General features: G+C 47.8%; 1 non-coding gene and 71 pseudogenes across 1 annotated transcript; all 72 read left to right on the top strand.

Moving 5' to 3' along the window:
- Positions 1-117: 117 nt before the first annotated feature.
- Positions 118-293, top strand: LOC143761250 (U2 spliceosomal RNA; annotated as a pseudogene).
- A 177-nt stretch (positions 294-470) lies between these two features.
- LOC143762340 (U2 spliceosomal RNA) lies at positions 471-647 on the top strand (annotated as a pseudogene).
- A 176-nt stretch (positions 648-823) lies between these two features.
- LOC143762072 (U2 spliceosomal RNA) lies at positions 824-999 on the top strand (annotated as a pseudogene).
- Positions 1,000-1,176: 177 nt separating this feature from the next.
- Positions 1,177-1,352, top strand: LOC143759342 (U2 spliceosomal RNA; annotated as a pseudogene).
- Positions 1,353-1,529: 177 nt separating this feature from the next.
- LOC143761936 (U2 spliceosomal RNA) lies at positions 1,530-1,705 on the top strand (annotated as a pseudogene).
- A 177-nt stretch (positions 1,706-1,882) lies between these two features.
- LOC143759562 (U2 spliceosomal RNA) lies at positions 1,883-2,058 on the top strand (annotated as a pseudogene).
- Positions 2,059-2,235: 177 nt separating this feature from the next.
- On the top strand, positions 2,236-2,414 carry LOC143759822 (U2 spliceosomal RNA; annotated as a pseudogene).
- Positions 2,415-2,588: 174 nt separating this feature from the next.
- Positions 2,589-2,764, top strand: LOC143762901 (U2 spliceosomal RNA; annotated as a pseudogene).
- Positions 2,765-2,941: 177 nt separating this feature from the next.
- Positions 2,942-3,119, top strand: LOC143759329 (U2 spliceosomal RNA; annotated as a pseudogene).
- A 175-nt stretch (positions 3,120-3,294) lies between these two features.
- LOC143761381 (U2 spliceosomal RNA) lies at positions 3,295-3,470 on the top strand (annotated as a pseudogene).
- A 177-nt stretch (positions 3,471-3,647) lies between these two features.
- On the top strand, positions 3,648-3,823 carry LOC143761632 (U2 spliceosomal RNA; annotated as a pseudogene).
- A 177-nt stretch (positions 3,824-4,000) lies between these two features.
- Positions 4,001-4,176, top strand: LOC143762745 (U2 spliceosomal RNA; annotated as a pseudogene).
- A 177-nt stretch (positions 4,177-4,353) lies between these two features.
- Positions 4,354-4,530, top strand: LOC143759249 (U2 spliceosomal RNA; annotated as a pseudogene).
- A 176-nt stretch (positions 4,531-4,706) lies between these two features.
- Positions 4,707-4,882, top strand: LOC143760540 (U2 spliceosomal RNA; annotated as a pseudogene).
- A 177-nt stretch (positions 4,883-5,059) lies between these two features.
- Positions 5,060-5,237, top strand: LOC143759328 (U2 spliceosomal RNA; annotated as a pseudogene).
- A 175-nt stretch (positions 5,238-5,412) lies between these two features.
- LOC143762743 (U2 spliceosomal RNA) lies at positions 5,413-5,588 on the top strand (annotated as a pseudogene).
- A 177-nt stretch (positions 5,589-5,765) lies between these two features.
- LOC143761504 (U2 spliceosomal RNA) lies at positions 5,766-5,942 on the top strand (annotated as a pseudogene).
- A 176-nt stretch (positions 5,943-6,118) lies between these two features.
- On the top strand, positions 6,119-6,294 carry LOC143760539 (U2 spliceosomal RNA; annotated as a pseudogene).
- A 177-nt stretch (positions 6,295-6,471) lies between these two features.
- On the top strand, positions 6,472-6,649 carry LOC143759327 (U2 spliceosomal RNA; annotated as a pseudogene).
- Positions 6,650-6,824: 175 nt separating this feature from the next.
- LOC143760120 (U2 spliceosomal RNA) lies at positions 6,825-7,000 on the top strand (annotated as a pseudogene).
- A 177-nt stretch (positions 7,001-7,177) lies between these two features.
- On the top strand, positions 7,178-7,353 carry LOC143761696 (U2 spliceosomal RNA; annotated as a pseudogene).
- Positions 7,354-7,530: 177 nt separating this feature from the next.
- On the top strand, positions 7,531-7,718 carry LOC143762802 (U2 spliceosomal RNA). The gene has a single exon (XR_013212277.1). It is a non-coding gene; the product is annotated as a U2 spliceosomal RNA (small nuclear RNA).
- Positions 7,719-7,883: 165 nt separating this feature from the next.
- LOC143761514 (U2 spliceosomal RNA) lies at positions 7,884-8,059 on the top strand (annotated as a pseudogene).
- A 177-nt stretch (positions 8,060-8,236) lies between these two features.
- On the top strand, positions 8,237-8,412 carry LOC143762208 (U2 spliceosomal RNA; annotated as a pseudogene).
- Positions 8,413-8,589: 177 nt separating this feature from the next.
- Positions 8,590-8,765, top strand: LOC143762929 (U2 spliceosomal RNA; annotated as a pseudogene).
- A 177-nt stretch (positions 8,766-8,942) lies between these two features.
- Positions 8,943-9,118, top strand: LOC143760641 (U2 spliceosomal RNA; annotated as a pseudogene).
- Positions 9,119-9,295: 177 nt separating this feature from the next.
- On the top strand, positions 9,296-9,471 carry LOC143760444 (U2 spliceosomal RNA; annotated as a pseudogene).
- Positions 9,472-9,648: 177 nt separating this feature from the next.
- Positions 9,649-9,827, top strand: LOC143759265 (U2 spliceosomal RNA; annotated as a pseudogene).
- A 174-nt stretch (positions 9,828-10,001) lies between these two features.
- On the top strand, positions 10,002-10,179 carry LOC143762498 (U2 spliceosomal RNA; annotated as a pseudogene).
- Positions 10,180-10,354: 175 nt separating this feature from the next.
- On the top strand, positions 10,355-10,530 carry LOC143760443 (U2 spliceosomal RNA; annotated as a pseudogene).
- A 177-nt stretch (positions 10,531-10,707) lies between these two features.
- LOC143759264 (U2 spliceosomal RNA) lies at positions 10,708-10,886 on the top strand (annotated as a pseudogene).
- Positions 10,887-11,060: 174 nt separating this feature from the next.
- Positions 11,061-11,236, top strand: LOC143761438 (U2 spliceosomal RNA; annotated as a pseudogene).
- A 177-nt stretch (positions 11,237-11,413) lies between these two features.
- LOC143759326 (U2 spliceosomal RNA) lies at positions 11,414-11,591 on the top strand (annotated as a pseudogene).
- Positions 11,592-11,766: 175 nt separating this feature from the next.
- LOC143762468 (U2 spliceosomal RNA) lies at positions 11,767-11,942 on the top strand (annotated as a pseudogene).
- Positions 11,943-12,119: 177 nt separating this feature from the next.
- On the top strand, positions 12,120-12,295 carry LOC143761631 (U2 spliceosomal RNA; annotated as a pseudogene).
- A 177-nt stretch (positions 12,296-12,472) lies between these two features.
- On the top strand, positions 12,473-12,648 carry LOC143761437 (U2 spliceosomal RNA; annotated as a pseudogene).
- A 177-nt stretch (positions 12,649-12,825) lies between these two features.
- LOC143759324 (U2 spliceosomal RNA) lies at positions 12,826-13,003 on the top strand (annotated as a pseudogene).
- A 175-nt stretch (positions 13,004-13,178) lies between these two features.
- On the top strand, positions 13,179-13,354 carry LOC143760151 (U2 spliceosomal RNA; annotated as a pseudogene).
- A 177-nt stretch (positions 13,355-13,531) lies between these two features.
- LOC143761630 (U2 spliceosomal RNA) lies at positions 13,532-13,707 on the top strand (annotated as a pseudogene).
- A 177-nt stretch (positions 13,708-13,884) lies between these two features.
- LOC143762539 (U2 spliceosomal RNA) lies at positions 13,885-14,060 on the top strand (annotated as a pseudogene).
- Positions 14,061-14,237: 177 nt separating this feature from the next.
- LOC143759248 (U2 spliceosomal RNA) lies at positions 14,238-14,414 on the top strand (annotated as a pseudogene).
- A 176-nt stretch (positions 14,415-14,590) lies between these two features.
- LOC143759323 (U2 spliceosomal RNA) lies at positions 14,591-14,768 on the top strand (annotated as a pseudogene).
- A 175-nt stretch (positions 14,769-14,943) lies between these two features.
- Positions 14,944-15,119, top strand: LOC143762453 (U2 spliceosomal RNA; annotated as a pseudogene).
- Positions 15,120-15,296: 177 nt separating this feature from the next.
- LOC143761629 (U2 spliceosomal RNA) lies at positions 15,297-15,472 on the top strand (annotated as a pseudogene).
- Positions 15,473-15,649: 177 nt separating this feature from the next.
- LOC143761436 (U2 spliceosomal RNA) lies at positions 15,650-15,825 on the top strand (annotated as a pseudogene).
- Positions 15,826-16,002: 177 nt separating this feature from the next.
- LOC143759322 (U2 spliceosomal RNA) lies at positions 16,003-16,180 on the top strand (annotated as a pseudogene).
- Positions 16,181-16,355: 175 nt separating this feature from the next.
- Positions 16,356-16,531, top strand: LOC143760118 (U2 spliceosomal RNA; annotated as a pseudogene).
- Positions 16,532-16,708: 177 nt separating this feature from the next.
- Positions 16,709-16,884, top strand: LOC143761628 (U2 spliceosomal RNA; annotated as a pseudogene).
- A 177-nt stretch (positions 16,885-17,061) lies between these two features.
- On the top strand, positions 17,062-17,237 carry LOC143762537 (U2 spliceosomal RNA; annotated as a pseudogene).
- Positions 17,238-17,414: 177 nt separating this feature from the next.
- Positions 17,415-17,590, top strand: LOC143759341 (U2 spliceosomal RNA; annotated as a pseudogene).
- Positions 17,591-17,767: 177 nt separating this feature from the next.
- Positions 17,768-17,944, top strand: LOC143762047 (U2 spliceosomal RNA; annotated as a pseudogene).
- Positions 17,945-18,120: 176 nt separating this feature from the next.
- Positions 18,121-18,296, top strand: LOC143759561 (U2 spliceosomal RNA; annotated as a pseudogene).
- Positions 18,297-18,473: 177 nt separating this feature from the next.
- On the top strand, positions 18,474-18,652 carry LOC143759821 (U2 spliceosomal RNA; annotated as a pseudogene).
- Positions 18,653-18,826: 174 nt separating this feature from the next.
- On the top strand, positions 18,827-19,002 carry LOC143761435 (U2 spliceosomal RNA; annotated as a pseudogene).
- Positions 19,003-19,179: 177 nt separating this feature from the next.
- LOC143761380 (U2 spliceosomal RNA) lies at positions 19,180-19,355 on the top strand (annotated as a pseudogene).
- Positions 19,356-19,532: 177 nt separating this feature from the next.
- On the top strand, positions 19,533-19,708 carry LOC143761636 (U2 spliceosomal RNA; annotated as a pseudogene).
- Positions 19,709-19,885: 177 nt separating this feature from the next.
- On the top strand, positions 19,886-20,063 carry LOC143760625 (U2 spliceosomal RNA; annotated as a pseudogene).
- A 175-nt stretch (positions 20,064-20,238) lies between these two features.
- On the top strand, positions 20,239-20,414 carry LOC143759586 (U2 spliceosomal RNA; annotated as a pseudogene).
- A 177-nt stretch (positions 20,415-20,591) lies between these two features.
- On the top strand, positions 20,592-20,767 carry LOC143762995 (U2 spliceosomal RNA; annotated as a pseudogene).
- Positions 20,768-20,944: 177 nt separating this feature from the next.
- On the top strand, positions 20,945-21,121 carry LOC143762339 (U2 spliceosomal RNA; annotated as a pseudogene).
- A 176-nt stretch (positions 21,122-21,297) lies between these two features.
- LOC143760480 (U2 spliceosomal RNA) lies at positions 21,298-21,474 on the top strand (annotated as a pseudogene).
- A 176-nt stretch (positions 21,475-21,650) lies between these two features.
- LOC143759340 (U2 spliceosomal RNA) lies at positions 21,651-21,826 on the top strand (annotated as a pseudogene).
- Positions 21,827-22,003: 177 nt separating this feature from the next.
- On the top strand, positions 22,004-22,180 carry LOC143762045 (U2 spliceosomal RNA; annotated as a pseudogene).
- A 176-nt stretch (positions 22,181-22,356) lies between these two features.
- On the top strand, positions 22,357-22,532 carry LOC143759560 (U2 spliceosomal RNA; annotated as a pseudogene).
- A 177-nt stretch (positions 22,533-22,709) lies between these two features.
- Positions 22,710-22,888, top strand: LOC143759820 (U2 spliceosomal RNA; annotated as a pseudogene).
- Positions 22,889-23,062: 174 nt separating this feature from the next.
- Positions 23,063-23,238, top strand: LOC143761434 (U2 spliceosomal RNA; annotated as a pseudogene).
- Positions 23,239-23,415: 177 nt separating this feature from the next.
- On the top strand, positions 23,416-23,593 carry LOC143759321 (U2 spliceosomal RNA; annotated as a pseudogene).
- Positions 23,594-23,768: 175 nt separating this feature from the next.
- Positions 23,769-23,944, top strand: LOC143761494 (U2 spliceosomal RNA; annotated as a pseudogene).
- Positions 23,945-24,121: 177 nt separating this feature from the next.
- LOC143761627 (U2 spliceosomal RNA) lies at positions 24,122-24,297 on the top strand (annotated as a pseudogene).
- A 177-nt stretch (positions 24,298-24,474) lies between these two features.
- On the top strand, positions 24,475-24,650 carry LOC143763147 (U2 spliceosomal RNA; annotated as a pseudogene).
- Positions 24,651-24,827: 177 nt separating this feature from the next.
- Positions 24,828-25,003, top strand: LOC143760538 (U2 spliceosomal RNA; annotated as a pseudogene).
- Positions 25,004-25,180: 177 nt separating this feature from the next.
- LOC143759320 (U2 spliceosomal RNA) lies at positions 25,181-25,358 on the top strand (annotated as a pseudogene).
- The last annotated feature ends 100 nt before the right edge of the window (positions 25,359-25,458 follow it).

The raw sequence follows: 25,458 nt of genomic DNA, 5'->3' as shown, positions 1-25,458 counted from the left end.
ACAGAGCTTCCAGAGTTTCTGGAAAATGTCTTCCCTGCGGCAATCTTTTGCTATGTCTCCACAGTGGGTTTCGGTTGTAGGCCTTGGTGCGGCCCAAGTGGCAAACCATTTCTGATCATCGCTTCTCGGCCAAATGGCTCAAGATCAAGCGTAGTGTCTGTTCTTATCTGATACGTCCCCTATTTGGGGACCATATATTAAATAGATTTTTGGAATAGGGAGCTGGAAATGGAGCTTGCTTTGTCGCATGGAACCTTCACGTGCTGTCACAATGGGGATGGAGGGTGTGGTTATGCAGATTCAAAACGCGTTGTGCACAGCTTGAACACACGCACACCGCAGAACTGTCATCTACAGAACTTCCAGAGTTTCTGGAAAATGTCTTCCCTGCGGCAATCTTTTGCTATGTCTCCACAGTGGGTTTCGGTTGTAGGCCTTGGTGCGGCCCAAGTGGCAAACCATTTCTGATCATCGCTTCTCGGCCAAATGGCTCAAGATCAAGCGTAGTGTCTGTTCTTATCTGATACGTACCCTATTTGGGGACCATATATTAAATAGATTTTTGGAGTAGGGAACTGGAAATGGAGCTTGCTTTGTCGCACGGAACCTTCACTTGCTGTCACAATGGGGATGGAGGGTGTGGTTATGCAGATTTAAAACGCATTGTGCACAGCTTGAACACACGCACACCGCAGAACTGTCATCTACAGAGCTTCCAGAGTTTCTGGAAAATGTCTTCAATGCGGCAATCTTTTGCTATGTCTCCACAGTGAGTTTCGGTTGTAGGCCTTGGTGCGGCCCAAGTGGCACACCATTTCTGATCATCGCTTCTCGGCCAAATGGCTCAAGATCAAGCGTAGTGTCTGTTCTTATCTGATACGTCCCCTATTTGGGGACCATATATTAAATGGATTTTTGGAATAGGGAGCTGGAAATGGAGCTTGCTTTGTCGCACTTTACCTTCACGTGCTGTCACAATGGGGATGGAGGGTGTGGTTATGCAGATTCAAAACGCGTTGTGCACAGCTTGAACACACGCACACCGCAGAACTGTCATCGACAGAGCTTCCAGAGTTTCTGGAAAATGTCTTCCCTGCGGCAATCTTTTGCTATGTCTCCACAGTGGGTTTCGGTTGTAGGCCTTGGGGCGGCCCAAGTGGCAAACCATTTCTGATCATCGCTTCTCGGCCAAATGGCTCAAGATCAAGCGTAGTGTCTGTTCTTATCTGATACGTCCCCTATTTGGGGACCATATATTAAATAGATTTTTGGAATAGGGAGCTGGAAATGGAGCTTGCTTTGTCGCACAGAACCTTCACGTGCTGTCACAATGGGGATGGAGGGTGTGGTTATGCAGATTCAAAACGCGTTGTGCACAGCTTGAACACATGCACACCGCAGAACTGTCATCTACAGAGCTTCCAGAGTTTCTGGAAAATGTCTTCCCTGCGGCAATCTTTTGCTATGTCTCCACAGTGGGTTTCGGTTGTAGGCCTTGGTGCGGCCCAAGTGGCAAACCATTTCTGATCATCGCTTCTCGGCCAAATGGCTCAAGATCAAGCGTAGTGTCTGTTCTTATCTGATACGTACCCTATTTGGGGACCATATATTAAATAGATTTTTGGAATAGGGAACTGGAAATGGAGCTTGCTTTGTCACACGGAACCTTCACTTGCTGTCACAATGGGGATGGAGGGTATGGTTATGCAGATTCAAAACGCATTGTGCACAGCTTGAACACACGCACACCGCAGAACTGTCATCTACAGAGCTTCCAGAGTTTCTGGAAAATGTCTTCCCTGCGGCAATCTTTTGCTATGTCTCCACAGTGGGTTTCGGTTGTAGGCCTTGGTGCGGCCCAAGTGGCACACCATTTCTGATCATCGCTTCTCGGCCAAATGGCTCAAGATCAAGCGTAGTGTCTGTTCTTATCTGATACGTCCCCTATTTGGGGACCATATATTAAATGGATTTTTGGAATAGGGAGCTGGAAATGGAGCTTGCTTTGTCGCACGGTACCTTCACGTGCTGTCACAATGGGGATGGAGGGTGTGGTTATGCAGATTCAAAACGCGTTGTGCACAGCTTGAACACACGCACACCGCAGAACTGTCATCGACAGAGCTTCCAGAGTTTCTGGAAAATGTCTTCCCTGCGGCAATCTTTTGCTATGTCTCCACAGTGGGTTTCGGTTGTAGGCCTTGGGGCGGCCCAAGTGGCAAACCATTTCTGATCATCGCTTCTCGGCCAAATGGCTCAAGATCAAGCGTAGTGTCTGTTCTTATCTGATACGTCCCCTATTTGGGGACCATATATTAAATGGATTTTTGGAATAGGGAGCTGGAAATGGAGCTTGCTTTGTCACACGGAACCTTCACGTGCTGTCACAATGGGGATGGAGGGTGTGATAATACAGATTCAAAATGCGTTGTGCACAGCTTGAACACACGCACACCGCAGAACTGTCATCGACAAAGCTTCCAGAGTTTCTGGAAAATGTCTTCCCTGCGGCAATCTTTTGCTATGTCTCCACAGTGGGTTTCGGTTGTAGGCCTTGGTGCGGCCCAAGTGGCAAACCATTTCTGATCATCGTTTCTCGGCCAAATGGCTCAAGATCAAGCGTAGTGTCTGTTCTTATCTGAAACGTCCCCTATTTGGGGACCATATATTAAATAGATTTTTGGAATAGGGAGCTGGAAATGGAGCTTGCTTTGTCACACAGAACCTTCACGTGCTGTCACAATGGGGATGGAGGGTGTGGTTATGCAGATTCAAAACGCGTTGTGCACAGCTTGAACACACGCACACCGCAGAACTGTCATCTACAGAGCTTCCAGAGTTTCTGGAAAATGTCTTCCCTGCGGTAATCTTTTGCTATGTCTCCACAGTGGGTTACGGTTGTAGGCCTTGGTGAGGCCTAAGTGGCAAACCATTTCTGATCATCGCTTCTCGGCCAAATGGCTCAAGATCAAGCGTAGTGTCTGTTCTTATCTGATACGTCCCCTATTTGGGGACCATATATTAAATGGATTTTTGGAATACGGAGCTGGAAATGGAGCTTGCTTTGTCGCACGGAACCTTCACATGCTGTCACAATGGGGATGGAGGGTGTGGTTATGCAGATTCAAAACGCGTTGTGCACAGCTTGAACACACGCACACCGCAGAACTGTCATCGACAGAGCTTCCAGAGTTTCTGGAAAATGTCTTCCCTGCGGCAATCTTTTGCTATGTCTCCACAGTGGGTTTCGGTTGTAGGCCTTGGTGCGGCCCAAGTGGCAAACCATTTCTGATCATCGCTTCTCGGCCAAATGGCTCAAGATCAAGCGTAGTGTCTGTTCTTATCTGATACGTCCCCTATTTGGGGACCATATATTAAATAGAATTTTGGAATAGGGAGCTGGAAATGGAGCTTGCTTTGTCGCACGGAACCTTCACGTGCTGTCACAATGGGGATGGAGGGTGTGGTTATGCAGATTCAAAACGCGTTGTGCACAGCTTGAACACACGCACACCGCAGAACTGTCATCTACAGAACTTCCAGAGTTTCTGGAAAATATCTTCCCTGCGGCAATCTTTTGCTATGTCTCCACAGTGGGTTTCGGTTGTAGGCCTTGGTGCGGCCCAAGTGGCAAACCATTTCTGATCATCGCTTCTCGGCCAAATGGCTCAAGATCAAGCGTAGAGTCTGTTCTTATCTGATACGTCCCCTATTTGGGGACCATATATTAAATGGATTTTTGGAATAGGGAGCTGGAAATGGAGCTTGCTTTGTCGCACGGAACCTTCACGTGCTGTCACAATGGGGATGGAGGGTGTGGTTATGTAGATTCGAAACGCGTTGTATACAGCTTGAACACACGCACACCGCAGAACTGTCATCTACAGAGCTTCCAAAGTTTCTGGAAAATGTCTTCCCTGCGGCAATCTTTTGCTATGTCTCCACAGTGGGTTTCGGTTGTAGGCCTTGGTGCGGACCAAGTGGCAAACCATTTCTGATCATCGCTTCTCGGCCAAATGGCTCAAGATCAAGCGTAGTGTCTGTTCTTATCTGATACATCCCCTATTTGGGGACCATATATTAAATAGATTTTTAGAATAGGGAGCTGGAAATGGAGCTTGCTTTGTCGCATGGAACCTTCACGTGCTGTCACAATGGGGATGGAGGGTGTGGTTATGCAGATTCAAAACGCGTTGTGCACAGCTTGAACACACACACACCGCAGAACTGTCATCTACAGAGCTTCCAGAGTTTCTGGAAAATGTCTTCCCTGCGGCAATCTTTTGCTATGTCTCCACAGTGGGTTTCGGTTGTAGGCCTTGGTGCGGCCCAAGTGGCAAACCATTTCTGATCATCGCTTCTCGGCCAAATGGCTCAAGATCAAGCGTAGTGTCTGTTCTTATCTGATACGTCCCCTATTTGGGGACCATATATTAAATAGATTTTTGGAATAGGGAACTGGAAATGGAGCTTGCTTTGTCGCACGGAACCTTCACTTGCTGTCACAATGGGGATGGAGGGTGTGGTTATGCAGATTCAAAACGCGTTGTGCACAGCTTGAACACACGCACACCGCAGAACTGTCATCTACAGTGCTTCCAGAGTTTCTGGAAAATGTCTTCCCTGCGGCAATCTTTTGCTATGTCTCCACAGTGGGTTTCGGTTGTAGGCCTTGGTGCGGCCCATGTGGCAAACCATTTCTGATCATAGTTTCTCGGCCAAATGGCTCAAGATCAAGCGTAGTGTCTGTTCTTATCTGATACGTCCCCTATTTGGGGACCATATATTAAATAGATTTTTGGAATAGGGAGCTGGAAATGGAGCTTGCTTTGTCGCACAGAACCTTCACGTGCTGTCACAATGGGGATGGAGGGTGTGGTTATGCAGATTCAAAACGCGTTGAGCACAGCTTGAACACACGCACACCGCAGAACTGTCATCTACAGAGTTTCCAGAGTTTCTGGAAAATGTCTTCCCTGCGGCAATCTTTTGCTATGTCTCCACAGTGGGTTACGGTTGTAGGCCTTGGTGAGGCCTAAGTGGCAAACCATTTCTGATCATCGCTTCTCGGCCAAATGGCTCAAGATCAAGCGTAGTGTCTGTTCTTATCTGATACGTCCCCTATTTGGGGACCATATATTAAATGGATTTTTGGAATACGGAGCTGGAAATGGAGCTTGCTTTGTCGCACGGAACCTTCACATGCTGTCACAATGGGGATGGAGGGTGTGGTTATGCAGATTCAAAACGCGTTGTTCACAGCTTGAACACACGCACACCGCAGAACTGTCATCTACAGAGCTTCCAAAGTTTCTGGAAAATGTCTTCCCTGCGGCAATCTTTTGCTATGTCTCCACAGTGGGTTTCGGTTGTAGGCCTTGGTGCGGCCCAAGTGGCAAACCATTTCTGATCATCGCTTCTCGGCCAAATGGCTCAAGATCAAGCGTAGTGTCTGTTCTTATCTGATACATCCCCTATTTGGGGACCATATATTAAATAGATTTTTAGAATAGGGAGCTGGAAATGGAGCTTGCTTTGTCGCATGGAACCTTCACGTGCTGTCACAATGGGGATGGAGGGTGTGGTTATGCAGATTCAAAACGCGTTGTGCACAGCTTGAACACACACACACCGCAGAACTGTCATCTACAGAGCTTCCAGAGTTTCTGGAAAATGTCTTCCCTGCGGCAATCTTTTGCTATGTCTCCACAGTGGGTTTCGGTTGTAGGCCTTGGTGCAGCCCAAGTGGCAAACCATTTCTGATCATCGCTTCTCGGCCAAATGGCTCAAGATCAAGCGTAATGTCTGTTCTTATCTGATACGTCCCCTATTTGGGGACCATATATTAAATAGATTTTTGGAATAGGGAACTGGAAATGGAGCTTGCTTTGTCGCACGGAACCTTCACTTGCTGTCACAATGGGGATGGAGGGTGTGGTTATGCAGATTCAAAACGCGTTGTGCACAGCTTGAACACACGCACACCGCAGAACTGTCATCTACAGTGCTTCCAGAGTTTCTGGAAAATGTCTTCCCTGCGGCAATCTTTTGCTATGTCTCCACAGTGGGTTTCGGTTGTAGGCCTTGGTGCGGCCCATGTGGCAAACCATTTCTGATCATAGTTTCTCGGCCAAATGGCTCAAGATCAAGCGTAGTGTCTGTTCTTATCTGATACGTCCCCTATTTGGGGACCATATATTAAATAGATTTTTGGAATAGGGAGCTGGAAATGGAGCTTGCTTTGTCGCACAGAACCTTCACGTGCTGTCACAATGGGGATGGAGGGTGTGGTTATGCAGATTCAAAACGCGTTGAGCACAGCTTGAACACACGCACACCGCAGAACTGTCATCTACAGAGTTTCCAGAGTTTCTGGAAAATGTCTTCCCTGCGGCAATCTTTTGCTATGTCTCCACAGTGGGTTACGGTTGTAGGCCTTGGTGAGGCCTAAGTGGCAAACCATTTCTGATCATCGCTTCTCGGCCAAATGGCTCAAGATCAAGCGTAGTGTCTGTTCTTATCTGATACGTCCCCTATTTGGGGACCATATATTAAATGGATTTTTGGAATACGGAGCTGGAAATGGAGCTTGCTTTGTCGCACGGAACCTTCACATGCTGTCACAATGGGGATGGAGGGTGTGGTTATGCAGATTCAAAACGCGTTGTGCACAGCTTGAACACACGCACACCGCAGAACTGTCACCGACAGAGCTTCCAGAGTTTCTGGAAAATGTCTTCCCTGCGGTAATCTTTTGCTATGTCTCCACAGAGGGTTTCGGTTGTAGGCCTTGGTGCGGCCCAAGTGGCAAACCATTTCTGATCATCGCTTCTTGGCCAAATGGCTCAAGATCAAGCGTAGTGTCTGTTCTTATCTGATACGTCCCCTATTTGGGGACCATATATTAAATAGATTTTTGGAATAGGGAGCTGGAAATGGAGCTTGCTTTGTCGCACGGAACCTTCACGTGCTGTCACAATGGGGATGGAGGGTGTGGTTATGCAGATTCAAAACGCGTTGTGCACAGCTTGAACACACGCACACCGCAGAACTGTCATCTACAGAACTTCCAGAGTTTCTGGAAAATGTCTTCCCTGCGGCAATCTTTTGCTATGTCTCCACAGTGGGTTTCGGTTGTAGGCCTTGGTGCGGCCCAAGTGGCAAACCATTTCTGATCATCGCTTCTTGGCCAAATGGCTCAAGATCAAGCGTAGAGTCTGTTCTTATCTGATACGTCCCCTATTTGGGGACCATATATTAAATGGATTTTTGGAATAGGGAGCTGGAAATGGAGCTTGCTTTGTCGCACGGAACCTTCACGTGCTGTCACAATGGGGATGGAGGGTGTGGTTATGTAGATTCGAAACGCGTTGTATACAGCTTGAACACACGCACACCGCAGAACTGTCATCTACAGAGCTTCCAAAGTTTCTGGAAAATGTCTTCCCTGCGGCAATCTTTTGCTATGTCTCCACAGTGGGTTTCGGTTGTAGGCCTTGGTGCTGCCCAAGTGGCAAACCATTTCTGATCATCGCTTCTCGGCCAAATGGCTCAAGATCAAGCGTAGTGTCTGTTCTTATCTGATACATCCCCTATTTGGGGACCATATATTAAATAGATTTTTAGAATAGGGAGCTGGAAATGGAGCTTGCTTTGTCACATGGAACCTTCACGTGCTGTCACAATGGGGATGGAGGGTGTGGTTATGCAGATTCAAAACGCGTTGTGCACAGCTTGAACACACGCACACCGCAGAACTGTCATCTACAGAGCTTCCAGAGTTTCTGGAAAATGTCTTCCCTGCGGCAATCTTTTGCTATGTCTCCACAGTGGGTTTCGGTTGTAGGCCTTGGTGCGGCCCAAGTGGCAAACCATTTCTGATCATCGCTTCTCGGCCAAATGGCTCAAGATCAAGCGTAGTGTCTGTTCTTATCTGATACGTACCCTATTTGGGGACCATATATTAAATAGATTTTTGGAATAGGGAACTGGAAATGGAGCTTGCTTTGTCGCACGGAACCTTCACTTGCTGTCACAATGCGGATGGAGGGTGTGGTTATGCAGATTCAAAACGCGTTGTGCACAGCTTGAACACACGCACACCACAGAACTGTCATCTACAGAGCTTCCAGAGTTTCTGGAAAATGTCTTCCCTGCGGCAATCTTTTGCTATGTCTCCACAGTGGGTTTCGGTTGTAGGCCTTGGTGCGGCCCAAGTGGCACACCATTTCTGATCATCGCTTCTCGGCCAAATGGCTCAAGATCAAGTGTAGTGTCTGTTCTTATCTGATACGTCCCCTATTTGGGGACCATATATTAAATGGATTTTTGGAATAGGGAGCTGGAAATGGAGCTTGCTTTGTCGCACGGAACCTTCACGTGCTGTCACAATGGGGATGGAGGGTGTGGTTATGCAGATTCGAAACGCGTTGTATACAGCTTGAACACACGCACACCGCAGAACTGTCATCTACAGAGCTTCCAAAGTTTCTGGAAAATGTCTTCCCTGCGGCAATCTTTTGCTATGTCTCCACAGTGGGTTTCGGTTGTAGGCCTTGGTGCGGCCCAAGTGGCAAACCATTTCTGATCATCGCTTCCCGGCCAAATGGCTCAAGATCAAGCGTAGAGTCTGTTCTTATCTGATACGTCCCCTATTTGGGGACCATATATTAAATGGATTTTTGGAATGGGGAGCTGGAAATGGAGCTTGCTTTGTCGCACGGAACCTTCACGTGCTGTCACAATGGGGATGGAGGGTGTGGTTATGCAGATTCAAAACGCGTTGTGCACAGCTTGAACACACGCACACCGCAGAACTGTCATCAACAGAGCTTCCAGAGTTTCTGGAAAATGTCTTCCCTGCGGCAATCTTTTGCTATGTCTCCACAGTGGGTTTCGGTTGTAGGCCTTGGGGCGGCCCAAGTGGCAAACCATTTCTGATCATCGCTTCTCGGCCAAATGGCTCAAGATCAAGCGTAGTGTCTGTTCTTATCTGATACGTCCCCTATTTGGGGACCATATATTAAATGGATTTTTGGAATAGGGAGCTGGAAATGGAGCTTGCTTTGTCACACGGAACCTTCACGTGCTGTCACAGTGGGGATGGAGGGTGTGGTTATGCAGATTCGAAACGCGTTGTGCACAGCTTGAACACACGCACACCGCAGAACTGTCATCTACAGAGCTTCCAGAGTTTCTGGAAAATGTCTTCCCTGCGGCAATCTTTTGCTATGTCTCCACAGTGGGTTTCGGTTGTAGGCCTTGGTGCGGCCCAAATGGCAAACCATTTCTGATCATCGCTTCTCGGCCAAATGGCTCAAGATCAAGCGTAGTGTCTGTTCTTATCTGATACGTCCCCTATTTGGGGACCATATATTAAATAGATTTTTGGAATAGGGAGCTGGAAACGGAGCTTGCTTTGTCGCACGGAACCTTCACGTGCTGTCACAATGGGGATGGAGGGTGTGGTTATGCAGATTCAAAACGCGTTGTGCACAGCTTGAACACACGCACACCGCAGAACTGTCATCTACAGAGCTTCCAGAGTTTCTGGAAAATGTCTTCCCTGCGGCAATCTTTTGCTATGTCTCCACAGTGGGTTTCGGTTGTAGGCCTTGGGGCGGCCCAAGTGGCAAACCATTTCTGATCATCGCTTCTCGGCCAAATGGCTCAAGATCAAGCGTAGTGTCTGTTCTTATCTGATACGTCCCCTATTTGGGGACCATATATTAAATGGATTTTTGGAATAGGGAGCTGGAAATGGAGCTTGCTTTGTCACACGGAACCTTCACGTGCTGTCACAATGGGGATGGAGGGTGTGATTATACAGATTCAAAACGCGTTGTGCACAGCTTGAACACACGCACACCGCAGAACTGTCATCGACAAAGCTTCCAGAGTTTCTGGAAAATGTCTTCCCTGCGGCAATCTTTTGCTATGTCTCCACAGTGGGTTTCGGTTGTAGGCCTTGGTGCGGCCCAAGTGGCAAACCATTTCTGATCATCGTTTCTCGGCCAAATGGCTCAAGATCAAGCGTAGTGTCTATTCTTATCTGATACGTCCCCTATTTGGGGACCATATATTAAATAGATTTTTGGAATAGGGAGCTGGAAATGGAGCTTGCTTTGTCGCACGGAACCTTCACATGCTGTCACAATGGGGATGGAGGGTGTGGTTATGCAGATTCAAAACGCGTTGTGCACAGCTTGAACACACGCACACCGCAGAACTGTCATCGACAGAGCTTCCAGAGTTTCTGGAAAATGTCTTCCCTGCGGCAATCTTTTGCTATGTCTCCACAGTGGGTTTCGGTTGTAGGCCTTGGTGCGGCCCAAATGGCAAACCATTTCTGATCATCGCTTCTCGGCCAAATGGCTCAAGATCAAGCGTAGTGTCTGTTCTTATCTGATACGTCCCCTATTTGGGGACCATATATTAAATAGATTTTTGGAATAGGGAGCTGGAAACGGAGCTTGCTTTGTCGCACGGAACCTTCACGTGCTGTCACAATGGGGATGGAGGGTGTGGTTATGCAGATTCAAAACGCGTTGTGCACAGCTTGAACACACGCACACCGCAGAACTGTCATCTACAGAGCTTCCAGAGTTTCTGGAAAATGTCTTCCCTGCGGCAATCTTTTGCTATGTCTCCACAGTGGGTTTCGGTTGTAGGCCTTGGGGCGGCCCAAGTGGCAAACCATTTCTGATCATCGCTTCTCGGCCAAATGGCTCAAGATCAAGCGTAGTGTCTGTTCTTATCTGATACGTCCCCTATTTGGGGACCATATATTAAATGGATTTTTGGAATAGGGAGCTGGAAATGGAGCTTGCTTTGTCACACGGAACCTTCACGTGCTGTCACAATGGGGATGGAGGGTGTGATTATACAGATTCAAAACGCGTTGTGCACAGCTTGAACACACGCACACCGCAGAACTGTCATCGACAAAGCTTCCAGAGTTTCTGGAAAATGTCTTCCCTGCGGCAATCTTTTGCTATGTCTCCACAGTGGGTTTCGGTTGTAGGCCTTGGTGCGGCCCAAGTGGCAAACCATTTCTGATCATCGTTTCTCGGCCAAATGGCTCAAGATCAAGCGTAGTGTCTGTTCTTATCTGATACGTCCCCTATTTGGGGACCATATATTAAATAGATTTTTGGAATAGGGAGCTGGAAATGGAGCTTGCTTTGTCACACAGAACCTTCACGTGCTGTCACAATGGGGATGGAGGGTGTGGTTATGCAGATTCAAAACGCGTTGTGCACAGCTTGAACACACGCACACCGCAGAACTGTCATCTACAGAGCTTCCAGAGTTTCTGGAAAATGTCTTCCCTGCGGTAATCTTTTGCTATGTCTCCACAGTGGGTTACGGTTGTAGGCCTTGGTGAGGCCTAAGTGGCAAACCATTTCTGATCATCGCTTCTCGGCCAAATGGCTCAAGATCAAGCGTAGTGTCTGTTCTTATCTGATACGTCCCCTATTTGGGGACCATATATTAAATGGATTTTTGGAATACGGAGCTGGAAATGGAGCTTGCTTTGTCGCACGGAACCTTCACATGCTGTCACAATGGGGATGGAGGGTGTGGTTATGCAGATTCAAAACGCGTTGTGCACAGCTTGAACACACGCACACCGCAGAACTGTCATCGACAGAGCTTCCAGAGTTTCTGGAAAATGTCTTCCCTGCGGCAATCTTTTGCTATGTCTCCACAGTGGGTTTCGGTTGTAGGCCTTGGTGCGGCCCAAGTGGCAAACCATTTCTGATCATCGCTTCTTGGTCAAATGGCTCAAGATCAAGCGTAGTGTCTGTTCTTATCTGATACGTCCCCTATTTGGGGACGATATATTAAATAGATTTTTGGAATAGGGAGCTGGAAATGGAGCTTGCTTTGTCGCACGGAACCTTCACGTGCTGTCACAATGGGGATGGAGGGTGTGGTTATGCAGATTCAAAACGCGTTGTGCACAGCTTGAACACACGCACACCGCAGAACTGTCATCTACAGAACTTCCAGAGTTTCTGGAAAATGTCTTCCCTGCGGCAATCTTTTGCTATGTCTCCACAGTGGGTTTCGGTTGTAGGCCTTGGTGCGGCCCAAGTGGCAAACCATTTCTGATCATCGCTTCTCGGCCAAATGGCTCAAGATCAAGCGTAGAGTCTGTTCTTATCTGATACGTCCCCTATTTGGGGACCATATATTAAATGGATTTTTGGAATAGGGAGCTGGAAATGGAGCTTGCTTTGTCGCACGGAACCTTCACGTGCTGTCACAATGGGGATGGAGGGTGTGGTTATGTAGATTCGAAACGCGTTGTATACAGCTTGAACACACGCACACCGCAGAACTGTCATCTACAGAGCTTCCAAAGTTTCTGGAAAATGTCTTCCCTGCGGCAATCTTTTGCTATGTCTCCACAGTGGGTTTCGGTTGTAGGCCTTGGTGCGGCCCAAGTGGCAAACCATTTCTGATCATCGTTTCTCGGCCAAATGGCTCAAGATCAAGCGTAGTGTCTGTTCTTATCTGATACGTCCCCTATTTGGGGACCATATATTAAATAGATTTTTGGAATAGGGAGCTGGAAATGGAGCTTGCTTTGTCACACAGAACCTTCACGTGCTGTCACAATGGGGATGGAGGGTGTGGTTATGCAGATTCAAAACGCGTTGTGCACAGCTTGAACACACGCACACCGCAGAACTGTCATATACAGAGCTTCCAGAGTTTCTGGAAAATGTCTTCCCTGCGGTAATCTTTTGCTATGTCTCCACAGTGGGTTACGGTTGTAGGCCTTGGTGAGGCCTAAGTGGCAAACCATTTCTGATCATCGCTTCTCGGCCAAATGGCTCAAGATCAAGCGTAGTGTCTGTTCTTATCTGATACGTCCCCTATTTGGGGACCATATATTAAATGGATTTTTGGAATACGGAGCTGGAAATGGAGCTTGCTTTGTCGCACGGAACCTTCACATGCTGTCACAATGGGGATGGAGGGTGTGGTTATGCAGATTCAAAACGCGTTGTGCACAGCTTGAACACACGCACACCGCAGAACTGTCATCGACAGAGCTTCCAGAGTTTCTGGAAAATGTCTTCCCTGCGGCAATCTTTTGCTATGTCTCCACAGTGGGTTTCGGTTGTAGGCCTTGGTGCGGCCCAAGTGGCAAACCATTTCTGATCATCGCTTCTTGGCCAAATGGCTCTAGATCAAGCGTAGTGTCTGTTCTTATCTGATACGTCCCCTATTTGGGGACCATATATTAAATAGATTTTTGGAATAGGGAGCTGGAAATGGAGCTTGCTTTGTCGCACGGAACCTTCACGTGCTGTCACAATGGGGATGGAGGGTGTGGTTATGCAGATTCAAAACGCGTTGTGCACAGCTTGAACACACGCACACCGCAGAACTGTCATCTACAGAACTTCCAGAGTTTCTGGAAAATGTCTTCCCTGCGGCAATCTTTTGCTATGTCTCCACAGTGGGTTTCGGTTGTAGGCCTTGGTGCGGCCCAAGTGGCAAACCATTTCTGATCATCGCTTCTCGGCCAAATGGCTCAAGATCAAGCGTAGAGTCTGTTCTTATCTGATACGTCCCCTATTTGGGGACCATATATTAAATGGATTTTTGGAATAGGGAGCTGGAAATGGAGCTTGCTTTGTCGCACGGAACCTTCACGTGCTGTCACAATGGGGATGGAGGGTGTGGTTATGTAGATTCGAAACGCGTTGTATACAGCTTGAACACACGCACACCGCAGAACTGTCATCTACAGAGCTTCCAAAGTTTCTGGAAAATGTCTTCCCTGCGGCAATCTTTTGCTATGTCTCCACAGTGGGTTTCGGTTGTAGGCCTTGGTGCGGCCCAAGTGGCAAACCATTTCTGATCATCGCTTCTCGGCCAAATGGCTCAAGATCAAGCGTAGTGTCTGTTCTTATCTGATACATCCCCTATTTGGGGACCATATATTAAATAGATTTTTAGAATAGGGAGCTGGAAATGGAGCTTGCTTTGTCGCATGGAACCTTCACGTACTGTCACAATGGGGATGGAGGGTGTGGTTATGCAGATTCAAAACGCGTTGTGCACAGCTTGAACACACGCACACCGCAGAACTGTCATCTACAGAGCTTCCAGAGTTTCTGGAAAATGTCTTCCCTGCGGCAATCTTTTGCTATGTCTCCACAGTGGGTTTCGGTTGTAGGCCTTGGTGCGGCCCAAGTGGCAAACCATTTCTGATCATCGCTTCTCGGCCAAATGGCTCAAGATCAAGCGTAGTGTCTGTTCTTATCTGATACGTCCCCTATTTGGGGACCATATATTAAATAGATTTTTGGAATAGGGAACTGGAAATGGAGCTTGCTTTGTCGCACGGAACCTTCACTTGCTGTCACAATGGGGATGGAGGGTGTGGTTATGCAGATTCAAAACGCGTTGTGCACAGCTTGAACACACGCACACCGCAGAACTGTCATCGACAGAGCTTCCAGAGTTTCTGGAAAATGTCTTCCCTGCGGCAATCTTTTGCTATGTCTCCACAGTGGGTTACGGTTGTAGGCCTTGGTGAGGCCTAAGTGGCAAACCATTTCTGATCATCGCTTCTCGGCCAAATGGCTCAAGATCAAGCGTAGTGTCTGTTCTTATCTGATACGTCCCCTATTTGGGGACCATATATTAAATGGATTTTTGGAATACGGAGCTGGAAATGGAGCTTGCTTTGTCGCACGGAACCTTCACATGCTGTCACAATGGGGATGGAGGGTGTGGTTATGCAGATTCAAAACGCGTTGTGCACAGCTTGAACACACGCACACCGCAGAACTGTCATCGACAGAGCTTCCAGAGTTTCTGGAAAATGTCTTCCCTGCGGCAATCTTTTGCTATGTCTCCACAGTGGGTTTCGGTTGTAGGCCTTGGTGCGGCCCAAGTGGCAAACCATTTCTGATCATCGCTTCTTGGTCAAATGGCTCAAGATCAAGCGTAGTGTCTGTTCTTATCTGATACGTCCCCTATTTGGGGACCATATATTAAATAGATTTTTGGAATAGGGAGCTGGAAATGGAGCTTGCTTTGTCGCACGGAACCTTCACGTGCTGTCACAATGGGGATGGAGGGTGTGGTTATGCAGATTCAAAACGCGTTGTGCACAGCTTGAACACACGCACACCGCAGAACTGTCATCTACAGAACTTCCAGAGTTTCTGGAAAATGTCTTCCCTGCGGCAATCTTTTGCTATGTCTCCACAGTGGGTTTCGGTTGTAGGCCTTGGTGCGGCCCAAGTGGCAAACCATTTCTGATCATCGCTTCTCGGCCAAATGGCTCAAGATCAAGCGTAGAGTCTGTTCTTATCTGATACGTCCCCTATTTGGGGACCATATATTAAATGGATTTTTGGAATAGGGAGCTGGAAATGGAGCTTGCTTTGTCGCACGGAACCTTCACGTGCTGTCACAATGGGGATGGAGGGTGTGGTTATGTAGATTCGAAACGCGTTGTATACAGCTTGAACACACGCACACCGCAGAACTGTCATCTACAGAGCTTCCAAAGTTTCTGGAAAATGTCTTCCCTGCGGCAATCTTTTGCTATGTCTCCACAGTGGGTTTCGGTTGTAGGCCTTGGTGCGGCCCAAGTGGCAAACCATTTCTGATCATCGTTTCTCGGCCAAATGGCTCAAGATCAAGCGTAGTGTCTGTTCTTATCTGATACGTCCCCTATTTGGGGACCATATATTAAATAGATTTTTGGAATAGGGAGCTGGAAATGGAGCTTGCTTTGTCACACAGAACCTTCACGTGCTGTCACAATGGGGATGGAGGGTGTGGTTATGCAGATTCAAAACGCGTTGTGCACAGCTTGAACACACGCACACCGCAGAACTGTCATCTACAGAGCTTCCAGAGTTTCTGGAAAATGTCTTCCCTGCGGTAATCTTTTGCTATGTCTCCACAGTGGGTTACGGTTGTAGGCCTTGGTGAGGCCTAAGTGGCAAACCATTTCTGATCATCGCTTCTCGGCCAAATGGCTCAAGATCAAGCGTAGTGTCTGTTCTTATCTGATACGTCCCCTATTTGGGGACCATATATTAAATGGATTTTTGGAATACGGAGCTGGAAATGGAGCTTGCTTTGTCGCACGGAACCTTCACATGCTGTCACAATGGGGATGGAGGGTGTGGTTATGCAGATTCAAAACGCGTTGTGCACAGCTTGAACACACGCACACCGCAGAACTGTCATCGACAGAGCTTCCAGAGTTTCTGGAAAATGTCTTCCCTGCGGCAATCTTTTGCTATGTCTCCACAGTGGGTTTCGGTTGTAGGCCTTGGTGCGGCCCAAGTGGCAAACCATTTCTGATCATCGCTTCTTGGCCAAATGGCTCAAGATCAAGCGTAGTGTCTGTTCTTATCTGATACGTCCCCTATTTGGGGACCATATATTAAATAGATTTTTGGAATAGGGAGCTGGAAATGGAGCTTGCTTTGTCGCACGGAACCTTCACGTGCTGTCACAATGGGGATGGAGGGTGTGGTTATGCAGATTCAAAACGCGTTGTGCACAGCTTGAACACACGCACACCGCAGAACTGTCATCTACAGAACTTCCAGAGTTTCTGGAAAATGTCTTCCCTGCGGCAATCTTTTGCTATGTCTCAACAGTGGGTTTCGGTTGTAGGCCTTGGTGCGGCCCAAGTGGCAAACCATTTCTGATCATCGCTTCTCGGCCAAATGGCTCAAGATCAAGCGTAGAGTCTGTTCTTATCTGATACGTCCCCTATTTGGGGACCATATATTAAATGGATTTTTGGAATAGGGAGCTGGAAATGGAGCTTGCTTTGTCGCACGGAACCTTCACGTGCTGTCACAATGGGGATGGAGGGTGTGGTTATGTAGATTCGAAACGCGTTGTATACAGCTTGAACACACGCACACCGCAGAACTGTCATCTACAGAGCTTCCAAAGTTTCTGGAAAATGTCTTCCCTGCGGCAATCTTTTGCTATGTCTCCACAGTGGGTTTCGGTTGTAGGCCTTGGTGCGGCCCAAGTGGCAAACCATTTCTGATCATCGCTTCTCGGCCAAATGGCTCAAGATCAAGCGTAGTGTCTGTTCTTATCTGATACATCCCCTATTTGGGGACCATATATTAAATAGATTTTTAGAATAGGGAGCTGGAAATGGAGCTTGCTTTGTCGCATGGAACCTTCACGTACTGTCACAATGGGGATGGAGGGTGTGGTTATGCAGATTCAAAACGCGTTGTGCACAGCTTGAACACACGCACACCGCAGAACTGTCATCTACAGAGCTTCCAGAGTTTCTGGAAAATGTCTTCCCTGCGGCAATCTGTTGCTATGTCTCCACAGTGGGTTTCGGTTGTAGGCCTTGGTGCGGCCCAAGTGGCAAACCATTTCTGATCATCGCTTCTCGGCCAAATGGCTCAAGATCAAGCGTAGTGTCTGTTCTTATCTGATACGTCCCCTATTTGGGGACCATATATTAAATAGATTTTTGGAATAGGGAGCTGGAAATGGAGCTTGCTTTGTCGCACAGAACCTTCACGTGCTGTCACAATGGGGATGGAGGGTGTGGTTATGCAGATTCAAAACGCGTTGTGCACAGCTTGAACACACGCACACCGCAGAACTGTCATCTACAGAGCTTCCAGAGTTTCTGGAAAATGTCTTCCCTGCGGCAATCTTTTGCTATGTCTCCACAGTGGGTTTCGGTTGTAGGCCTTGGTGCGGCCCAAGTGGCAAACCATTTCTGATCATCGCTTCTCGGCCAAATGGCTCAAGATCAAGCGTAGTGTCTGTTCTTATCTGATACGTACCCTATTTGGGGACCATATATTAAATAGATTTTTGGAATAGGGAACTGGAAATGGAGCTTGCTTTGTCACACGGAACCTTCACTTGCTGTCACAATGGGGATGGAGGGTGTGGTTATGCAGATTCAAAACGCATTGTGCACAGCTTGAACACACGCACACCGCAGAACTGTCATCTACAGAGCTTCCAGAGTTTCTGGAAAATGTCTTCCCTGCGGCAATCTTTTGCTATGTCTCCACAGTGGGTTTCGGTTGTAGGCCTTGGTGCGGCCCAAGTGGCACACCATTTCTGATCATCGCTTCTCGGCCAAATGGCTCAAGATCAAGCGTAGTGTCTGTTCTTATCTGATACGTCCCCTATTTGGGGACCATATATTAAATGGATTTTTGGAATAGGGAGCTGGAAATGGAGCTTGCTTTGTCGCACGGTACCTTCACGTGCTGTCACAATGGGGATGGAGGGTGTGGTTATGCAGATTCAAAACGCGTTGTGCACAGCTTGAACACACGCACACCGCAGAACTGTCATCGACAGAGCTTCCAGAGTTTCTGGAAAATGTCTTCCCTGCGGCAATCTTTTGCTATGTCTCCACAGTGGGTTTCGGTTGTAGGCCTTGGGGCGGCCCAAGTGGCAAACCATTTCTGATCATCGCTTCTCGGCCAAATGGCTCAAGATCAAGCGTAGTGTCTGTTCTTATCTGATACGTCCCCTATTTGGGGACCATATATTAAATGGATTTTTGGAATAGGGAGCTGGAAATGGAGCTTGCTTTGTCACACGGAACCTTCACGTGCTGTCACAATGGGGATGGAGGGTGTGATAATACAGATTCAAAACGCGTTGTGCACAGCTTGAACACACGCACACCGCAGAACTGTCATCGACAAAGCTTCCAGAGTTTCTGGAAAATGTCTTCCCTGCGGCAATCTTTTGCTATGTCTCCACAGTGGGTTTCGGTTGTAGGCCTTGGTGCGGCCCAAGTGGCAAACCATTTCTGATCATCGTTTCTCGGCCAAATGGCTCAAGATCAAGCGTAGTGTCTGTTCTTATCTGATACGTCCCCTATTTGGGGACCATATATTAAATAGATTTTTGGAATAGGGAGCTGGAAATGGAGCTTGCTTTGTCACACAGAACCTTCACGTGCTGTCACAATGGGGATGGAGGGTGTGGTTATGCAGATTCAAAACGCGTTGTGCACAGCTTGAACACACGCACACCGCAGAACTGTCATCTACAGAGCTTCCAGAGTTTCTGGAAAATGTCTTCCCTGCGGTAATCTTTTGCTATGTCTCCACAGTGGGTTACGGTTGTAGGCCTTGGTGAGGCCTAAGTGGCAAACCATTTCTGATCATCGCTTCTCGGCCAAATGGCTCAAGATCAAGCGTAGTGTCTGTTCTTATCTGATACGTCCCCTATTTGGGGACCATATATTAAATAGAATTTTGGAATAGGGAGCTGGAAATGGAGCTTGCTTTGTCGCACGGAACCTTCACGTGCTGTCACAATGGGGATGGAGGGTGTGGTTATGCAGATTCAAAACGCGTTGTGCACAGCTTGAACACACGCACACCGCAGAACTGTCATCTACAGAACTTCCAGAGTTTCTGGAAAATATCTTCCCTGCGGCAATCTTTTGCTATGTCTCCACAGTGGGTTTCGGTTGTAGGCCTTGGTGCGGCCCAAGTGGCAAACCATTTCTGATCATCGCTTCTCGGCCAAATGGCTCAAGATCAAGCGTAGAGTCTGTTCTTATCTGATACGTCCCCTATTTGGGGACCATATATTAAATGGATTTTTGGAATAGGGAGCTGGAAATGGAGCTTGCTTTGTCGCACGGAACCTTCACGTGCTGTCACAATGGGAATGGAGGGTGTGGTTATGTAGATTTGAAACGCATTGTATACAGCTTGAACACACGCACACCGCAGTACTGTCATCTACAGAGCTTCCAAAGTTTCTGGAAAATGTCTTCCCTGCGGCAATCTTTTGCTATGTCTCCACAGTGGGTTTCAGTTGTAGGCCTTGGTGCGGCCCAAGTGGCAAACCATTTCTGATCATCGCTTCTCGGCCAAATGGCTCAAGATCAAGCGTAGTGTCTGTTCTTATCTGATACGTCCCCTATTTGGGGACCATATATTAAATAGATTTTTGGAATAGGGAGCTGGAAATGGAGCTTGCTTTGTCGCATGGAACCTTCACGTGCTGTCACAATAGGGATGGAGGGTGTGGTTATGCAGATTCAAAACGCGTTGTGCACAGCTTGAACACACGCACACCGCAGAACTGTCATCTACAGAGCTTCCAGAGTTTCTGGAAAATGTCTTCCCTGCGGCAATCTTTTGCTATGTCTCCACAGTGGGTTTCGGTTGTAGGCCTTGGTGCGGCCCAAGTGGCACACCATTTCTGATCATCGCTTCTCGGCCAAATGGCTCAAGATCAAGCGTAGTGTCTGTTCTTATCTGATACGTCCCCTATTTGGGGACCATATATTAAATAGATTTTTGGAATAGGGAGCTGGAAATGGAGCTTGCTTTGTCGCACGGAACCTTCACGTGCTGTCACAATGGGGATGGAGGGTGTGGTTATGCAGATTCAAAACGCGTTGTATACAGCTTGAACACACGCACACCGCAGAACTGTCATCCACAGAGCTTCCAAAGTTTCTGGAAAATGTCTTCCCTGCGGCAATCTTTTGCTATGTCTCCACAGTGGGTTTCGGTTGTAGGCCTTGGTGCGGCCCAAGTGGCAAACCATTTCTGATCATCGCTTCCCGGCCAAATGGCTCAAGATCAAGCGTAGAGTCTGTTCTTATCTGATACGTCCCCTATTTGGGGACCATATATTAAATAGATTTTTGGAATAGGGAGCTGGAAATGGAGCTTGCTTTGTCGCATGGAACCTTCACGTGCTGTCACAATGGGGATGGAGGGTGTGGTTATGCAGATTCAAAACGCGTTGTGCACAGCTTGAACACACGCACACCGCAGAACTGTCATCTACAGAACTTCCAGAGTTTCTGGAAAATGTCTTCCCTGCGGCAATCTTTTGCTATGTCTCCACAGTGGGTTTCGGTTGTAGGCCTTGGTGCGGCCCAAGTGGCAAACCATTTCTGATCATCGCTTCTCGGCCAAATGGCTCAAGATCAAGCGTAGTGTCTGTTCTTATCTGATACGTACCCTATTTGGGGACCATATATTAAATAGATTTTTGGAGTAGGGAACTGGAAATGGAGCTTGCTTTGTCGCACGGAACCTTCACTTGCTGTCACAATGGGGATGGAGGGTGTGGTTATGCAGATTTAAAACGCATTGTGCACAGCTTGAACACACGCACACCGCAGAACTGTCATCGACAGAGCTTCCAGAGTTTCTAGAAAATGTCTTCCCTGCGGCAATCTTTTGCTATGTCTCCACAGTGGGTTTCGGTTGTAGGCCTTGGGGCGGCCCAAGTGGCAAACCATTTCTGATCATCGCTTCTCGGCCAAATGGCTCAAGATCAAGTGTAGTGTCTGTTCTTATCTGATACGTACCCTATTTGGGGACCATATATTAAATAGATTTTTGGAGTAGGGAACTGGAAATGGAGCTTGCTTTGTCGCACGGAACCTTCACTTGCTGTCACAATGGGGATGGAGGGTGTGGTTATGCAGATTTAAAACGCATTGTGCACAGCTTGAACACACGCACACCGCAGAACTGTCATCGACAGAGCTTCCAGAGTTTCTAGAAAATGTCTTCCCTGCGGCAATCTTTTGCTATGTCTCCACAGTGGGTTTCGGTTGTAGGCCTTGGGGCGGCCCAAGTGGCAAACCATTTCTGATCATCGCTTCTCGGCCAAATGGCTCAAGATCAAGCGTAGTGTCTGTTCTTATCTGATACGTCCCCTATTTGGGGACCATATATTAAATAGATTTTTGGAATAGGGAGCTGGAAATGGAGCTTGCTTTGTCGCACAGAACCTTCACGTGCTGTCACAATGGGGATGGAGGGTGTGGTTATGCAGATTCAAAACGCGTTGTGCACAGCTTGAACACACGCACACCGCAGAACTGTCATCTACAGAGCTTCCAGAGTTTCTGGAAAATGTCTTCCCTGCGGCAATCTTTTGCTATGTCTCCACAGTGGGTTTCGGTTGTAGGCCTTGGTGCGGCCCAAGTGGCAAACCATTTCTGATCATCGCTTCTCGGCCAAATGGCTCAAGATCAAGCGTAGTGTCTGTTCTTATCTGATACGTACCCTATTTGGGGACCATATATTAAATAGATTTTTGGAATAGGGAACTGGAAATGGAGCTTGCTTTGTCACACGGAACCTTCACTTGCTGTCACAATGGGGATGGAGGGTGTGGTTATGCAGATTCAAAACGCATTGTGCACAGCTTGAACACACGCACACCGCAGAACTGTCATCTACAGAGCTTCCAGAGTTTCTGGAAAATGTCTTCCCTGCGGCAATCTTTTGCTATGTCTCCACAGTGGGTTTCGGTTGTAGGCCTTGGTGCGGCCCAAGTGGCACACCATTTCTGATCATCGCTTCTCGGCCAAATGGCTCAAGATCAAGCGTAGTGTCTGTTCTTATCTGATACGTCCCCTATTTGGGGACCATATATTAAATGGATTTTTGGAATAGGGAGCTGGAAATGGAGCTTGCTTTGTCGCACGGTACCTTCACGTGCTGTCACAATGGGGATGGAGGGTGTGGTTATGCAGATTCAAAACGCGTTGTGCACAGCTTGAACACACGCACACCGCAGAACTGTCATCGACAGAGCTTCCAGAGTTTCTGGAAAATGTCTTCCCTGCGGCAATCTTTTGCTATGTCTCCACAGTGGGTTTCGGTTGTAGGCCTTGGGGCGGCCCAAGTGGCAAACCATTTCTGATCATCGCTTCTCGGCCAAATGGCTCAAGATCAAGCGTAGTGTCTGTTCTTATCTGATACGTCCCCTATTTGGGGACCATATATTAAATGGATTTTTGGAATAGGGAGCTGGAAATGGAGCTTGCTTTGTCACACGGAACCTTCACGTGCTGTCACAATGGGGATGGAGGGTGTGATAATACAGATTCAAAATGCGTTGTGCACAGCTTGAACACACGCACACCGCAGAACTGTCATCGACAAAGCTTCCAGAGTTTCTGGAAAATGTCTTCCCTGCGGCAATCTTTTGCTATGTCTCCACAGTGGGTTTCGGTTGTAGGCCTTGGTGCGGCCCAAGTGTCAAACCATTTCTGATCATCGTTTCTCGGCCAAATGGCTCAAGATCAAGCGTAGTGTCTGTTCTTATCTGATACGTCCCCTATTTGGGGACCATATATTAAATAGATTTTTGGAATAGGGAGCTGGAAATGGAGCTTGCTTTGTCACACAGAACCTTCACGTGCTGTCACAATGGGGATGGAGGGTGTGGTTATGCAGATTCAAAACGCGTTGTGCACAGCTTGAACACACGCACACCGCAGAACTGTCATCTACAGAGCTTCCAGAGTTTCTGGAAAATGTCTTCCCTGCGGTAATCTTTTGCTATGTCTCCACAGTGGGTTACGGTTGTAGGCCTTGGTGAGGCCTAAGTGGCAAACCATTTCTGATCATCGCTTCTCGGCCAAATGGCTCAAGATCAAGCGTAGTGTCTGTTCTTATCTGATACGTCCCCTATTTGGGGACCATATATTAAATGGATTTTTGGAATACGGAGCTGGAAATGGAGCTTGCTTTGTCGCACGGAACCTTCACATGCTGTCACAATGGGGATGGAGGGTGTGGTTATGCAGATTCAAAACGCGTTGTGCACAGCTTGAACACACGCACACCGCAGAACTGTCATCGACAGAGCTTCCAGAGTTTCTGGAAAATGTCTTCCCTGCGGCAATCTTTTGCTATGTCTCCACAGTGGGTTTCGGTTGTAGGCCTTGGTGCGGCCCAAGTGGCAAACCATTTCTGATCATCGCTTCTTGGCCAAATGGCTCAAGATCAAGCGTAGTGTCTGTTCTTATCTGATACGTCCCCTATTTGGGGACCATATATTAAATAGAATTTTGGAATAGGGAGCTGGAAATGGAGCTTGCTTTGTCGCACGGAACCTTCACGTGCTGTCACAATGGGGATGGAGGGTGTGGTTATGCAGATTCAAAACGCGTTGTGCACAGCTTGAACACACGCACACCGCAGAACTGTCATCTACAGAACTTCCAGAGTTTCTGGAAAATATCTTCCCTGCGGCAATCTTTTGCTATGTCTCCACAGTGGGTTTCGGTTGTAGGCCTTGGTGCGGCCCAAGTGGCAAACCATTTCTGATCATCGCTTCTCGGCCAAATGGCTCAAGATCAAGCGTAGAGTCTGTTCTTATCTGATACGTCCCCTATTTGGGGACCATATATTAAATGGATTTTTGGAATAGGGAGCTGGAAATGGAGCTTGCTTTGTCGCACGGAACCTTCACGTGCTGTCACAATGGGGATGGAGGGTGTGGTTATGTAGATTCGAAACGCGTTGTATACAGCTTGAACACACGCACACCGCAGAACTGTCATCTACAGAGCTTCCAAAGTTTCTGGAAAATGTCTTCCCTGCGGCAATCTTTTGCTATGTCTCCACAGTGGGTTTCGGTTGTAGGCCTTGGTGCGGCCCAAGTGGCAAACCATTTCTGATCATCGCTTCTCGGCCAAATGGGTCAAGATTAAGCGTAGTGTCTGTTCTTATCTGATACATCCCCTATTTGGGGACCATATATTAAATAGATTTTTAGAATAGGGAGCTGGAAATGGAGCTTGCTTTGTCGCATGGAACCTTCACGTGCTGTCACAATGGGGATGGAGGGTGTGGTTATGCAGATTCAAAACGCGTTGTGCACAGCTTGAACACACGCACACCGCAGAACTGTCATCTACAGAGCTTCCAGAGTTTCTGGAAAATGTCTTCCCTGCGGCAATCTTTTGCTATATCTCCACAGTGGGTTTCGGTTGTAGGCCTTGGTGCGGCCCAAGTGGCAAACCATTTCTGATCATAGTTTCTCGGCCAAATGGCTCAAGATCAAGCGTAGTGTCTGTTCTTATCTGATACGTCCCCTATTTGGGGACCATATATTAAATAGATTTTTGGAATAGGGAGCTGGAAATGGAGCTTGCTTTGTCGCACAGAACCTTCACGTGCTGTCACAATGGGGATGGAGGGTGTGGTTATGCAGATTCAAAACGCGTTGAGCACAGCTTGAACACACGCACACCGCAGAACTGTCATCTACAGAGTTTCCAGAGTTTCTGGAAAATGTCTTCCCTGCGGCAATCTTTTGCTATGTCTCCACAGTGGGTTACGGTTGTAGGCCTTGGTGAGGCCTAAGTGGCAAACCATTTCTGATCATCGCTTCTCGGCCAAATGGCTCAAGATCAAGCGTAGTGTCTGTTCTTATCTGATACGTCCCCTATTTGGGGACCATATATTAAATGGATTTTTGGAATACGGAGCTGGAAATGGAGCTTGCTTTGTCGCACGGAACCTTCACATGCTGTCACAATGGGGATGGAGGGTGTGGTTATGCAGATTCAAAACGCGTTGTGCACAGCTTGAACACACGCACACCGCAGAACTGTCACCGACAGAGCTTCCAGAGTTTCTGGAAAATGTCTTCCCTGCGGTA

This window comes from Ranitomeya variabilis, chromosome 3 (assembly GCF_051348905.1).
Source record: "Ranitomeya variabilis isolate aRanVar5 chromosome 3, aRanVar5.hap1, whole genome shotgun sequence".
Lineage (NCBI taxonomy): Eukaryota > Metazoa > Chordata > Amphibia > Anura > Dendrobatidae > Ranitomeya > Ranitomeya variabilis.
The sequence above is the reverse complement of the archived record's forward strand: the minus strand, read 5'-3'. Positions and strand labels throughout refer to the sequence as shown.